The sequence below is a fragment of the Anarrhichthys ocellatus genome, unplaced genomic scaffold, assembly GCF_004355925.1.
Source record: "Anarrhichthys ocellatus isolate YVR2014 unplaced genomic scaffold, GSC_Weel_1.0 scaffold9, whole genome shotgun sequence".
In the NCBI taxonomy this organism is placed as follows: Eukaryota; Metazoa; Chordata; class Actinopteri; order Perciformes; family Anarhichadidae; genus Anarrhichthys; species Anarrhichthys ocellatus.
Window position 1 is genome coordinate 1,689,330 of NW_022280039.1, and position 3,865 is coordinate 1,693,194.

The following is a 3,865-nucleotide window of genomic DNA, read 5'->3' on the forward strand; positions in this document are numbered from 1 at the left end:
ACACACACACACACACACACACACACACACACACACACACACACACAGCTCCATGATGATGTTTCACTGTAGTGCAGGAAAAAGCAGGTATGTGGTCCGTGGTGTAAGCTCCCCTTCCGTGCTCTCTGTTCAGGTCATGGCAGAGTTTCAGTCCGGCGGCGAACCTGCGCCCCGTGTTTGAACATTCTGTGTGTGTTGTCTGAGCCTGGTGAAGCTGCCTCATTATGTGACAGGCAGAAGAGAGTATTTGATCCAGGATATTTAGCCTCCTCCACTCTGTCACAGCCACTGGAGCCCTCTCAAGGTAATTGACTGACTGTTTGATCTCCATGTGACTCTACACTGGTACAAGATGCTGACACACACACACACACACACACACACACACGCACACAAACACATTTGTCACTTGCTAGCGTCTACTAATGGGTGGCACACACTCACACATACATTCACTCACACATGTAGCACAGACCCACTGTACCCTCCCCCCAAAACAACCAACCATCCAACACAATCCCCCAACACACACACGCACACTGTTGTTATCATTTGTGTGCAGAGAGGTAAGGGAACAGAGGAGGAGAATTTTGAGCTGTTAAAAAGGAAACAAGGAAACTCCTCCATAGCTATCGGCCATGCTTTCTTCCCTTCGCACCAAACGCTACATGCTGTTACAAATGGTAATCGGCTCTGATTGTCACAAATTTGAAAACAAACGCTAGGTGACTGAAAAGCCAAAGTGACGCCCCGAGTGATACTCCGACAGAAAGCCAGAATCAAAGCATGCCGACTATAATTAGCTTCCATCTGGGCTACATTATTTAAAGCCGCACCAGTTAATTGCTTGTGTACAAATGGCCTATTTTATTTGAATCAAACTTTTTTTGTGATTCGTAATTACATTGATGTGAAGGGGGCCATATCTCTTTACTTCATGTACAATATAAATACATATTCAAATTATTAAGAGGCGTTTGAGACAAGGGAAAAGTAAAGCAATGATACTTTATTTTGTATGAATTGAATTCCTTTAAACAATTATTAATACGATTAATCAAATATACTGACATTTGGGTTAAACATTTAATGAGCTTCAATTAAAAAATGAGATGAGCAATGATGTAATTGTGAAGCAAAAACTACAAAAACAGAATACCTAACAGCACTGATGCACATGATAATATTGCATGCAGAAGCAAACATTTTCTCATTTCCTCTTGTCAAGGTTTTCATCAAAAATCTGTATTTTCTTATTGATTTCCTATCGACGGTAACCTAAGCTTTTGTTTTATCGCAGAGCAGTGCGTTGGGGTGCGAGCCCCGGCGGGCTGCAACCTTAGCCGAGCTGCTGTTTGTGGAAACTATCTGTTGCATGGATCAGCGGTGGGGAATCGCTATCTGTATCCTGGTTGTCAGACGATCGGATTTCCGCCCCTGACACTCTCTGATATTAGATGATCTTCTATGGTGTGTGTGAGAGTATGTGCACAGTGTGTGAAGACACCGTGTGTGTATTAGTTCCTATGTGTGCGTGGTTGTCCATAAGAAATGCACATGAGCATACAGTCAGTTATTCGTGTTGTCATCTTGCTTGCCGACATGCGTAAAGGTCAAGAATGTCATTTTGTCCCACGTGGCTGTCTGTCGAAAGGGGTAGGACATGTTGCCACTGGAGACGAGGTCACAGAGAGAGCCCAGGCAGGTGACAGCCGGTCAGCCACACTGCCAGAGCAACTCTGTCCTCTTCAACAAAACATGGAGGTGTTGTCCTCAGTCAAAAAGCTAATTAAAAATCAAAATTCAACCCCCTCCCCACCACCACCTCTCAATTTACATTCAGGGTGAAGACATCCACATCAAATGGACAGAGAATGTACCGTAGGTATTATCAGACTTTGTTTGCGATGCTATGTGTCTTAATTTTGTTTTTTAAATCAACATGCTACTAAGCCTTCACATGTATACAGGGGCAGGAGAGACAGATGCATCACAAACGAAAAAAAACAAAAAATGTCTAAAACAGAGCTCATTTCATCAAACCGGTAATACCACTGCTGCTTCTTGAATGCCATTCATTTTTAATGCTCATCGGTAAGCGGGGTCTGCTCCCCGCTTACCCCCCCACATCCATCTCCCTCGTACTGCTTTTAATTACTTTGCTTATTATTGTGTGTTGTGGTGAGACAAAAACAAGGCAGAACTCATTACACATCCAGAGATGAGGAATCTGAATCACTAGCTACAGGGGCCGCTGAGGGGACTCTGTATTTACGCAGAATAGAATACAAACAGAAGAGAGACATGGGGAAACAAAATGGAAAGAAAACCCAGAGAGAGGAGAATATCACATTAACTTGTTGAAATCATCATCCAACGTAAGCTGCTTTACATTCCATATAATAATTCCAGAAATTCCAGACAACAAGGACTCCACACAAAAGACAGTGTGGCACTGTAATTCTCCTTTCTCCTTCTGTTCCCTCCCTTCATCTATCCTTCCCTACTTGCCGCTTCCATACCCAGACTGCACTGAGTGCTTTTTTATTTTAACGTGAATGAGTGGCCTTGGCCGTCATAAAGGACCCTCGTTTTTATAGACTTGGAGCGCAGTATTTACAAGATAACCCTGGTCCAAGGACAGCGCAAGCTATTTGATACCAGTGTCACTCTCCCCACTCCTCTTCGGTAAGAATCCAAAGCCCGAACATGCCCCCGCTTCTGACATCACCTCTCAATGTCAGTCGTTTTACTCGGGATGAGACACTTTGGAACAAGAGCAAGACAGCTCAGTTGCACCTTTTTTCATTTACTTCTTAATTTGTAATAATGATGTTAAATAATGTTTTATTTACAAAGTGCAATCAAATAATACAACTGAATATTCAAGTTAGCACTATATATAAGCAACATGTGAAAACAAGTTGCTATGAATTTGTCTCTACAGTAAAATCAGTCAATATGAAATGAATGAAAAACAGAATGACTATCAAACTGTTTTAATTCAACTTAAAATCCAATTATTTCTTTATAGCAACAGCAGGACATTGTGTCTTGTTTCATCAGTAAGCCATTTGGAGACAAAGAAAGAGAACAATCTGTACAGAGTTAATGGCAAATTACATAAAATATGTAATTTGGTTAAAAGGGAGGATTTGAAATTATAGTCTAAGCACACCATTTGCTCATAACAACCAAATCCATCTGACAACACCAAGAAGCACAATTGTGACAATGTCTTTGTCACAGAAATATTAATATATTTAGCATCTTTGCAAAACATTCAGATGCACACGCAACACAATTTCTGCCATTCCTTTCATTATAAACCATTCTTCTGTTGCTTATCCATTAGGGGGGACAAATGTTCACTCCGGCATGTCCAAGATTCGCTGTGAGTTTTTGTTTTAAACATGTGCGTCTACCTGTACGTATGTGACAGAGAGAGAGACATAGAAAGAGAGAGATTGAGTGACTGAGTGTGCGTACACATGTATGTGTATGGAGGGGCCTTGTTGGGAGTGCCACCCAGACATTAGCACTGTAAACAGTGTAGGCCTCCTTCCCTGTCCAGGGCCTTTGTTCCATCTGCACCACCATTGGTCGGGACTTAAATGGCAAACACTCAGGGGCTGCTAGCTCGCCTGACACGGTTTTGTTTTTGGCCTATTGAGGGGCAATGGAGAGCTTCTGTTTCTATGCCCGGGCACAATGTGTCTCAAAAGCAGCATAGCTGAAAAGAGAGGCCCCCACAAAGACTGTCCATTAGTGGAGGCACTGCATGCATGTGTATACGTGCACTCACACAGGCACAAGCGCATAAACACACACACACACACACACACACACACACACACACACACAC

General features: G+C 42.6%; 1 protein-coding gene across 1 annotated transcript in view; it reads right to left on the bottom strand.

Moving 5' to 3' along the window:
* The window catches only part of arb2a (ARB2 cotranscriptional regulator A), a 142,232-nt gene that overhangs the window by 5,439 nt on the left and 132,928 nt on the right, over positions 1–3,865 (bottom strand). The window lies entirely within an intron of this gene.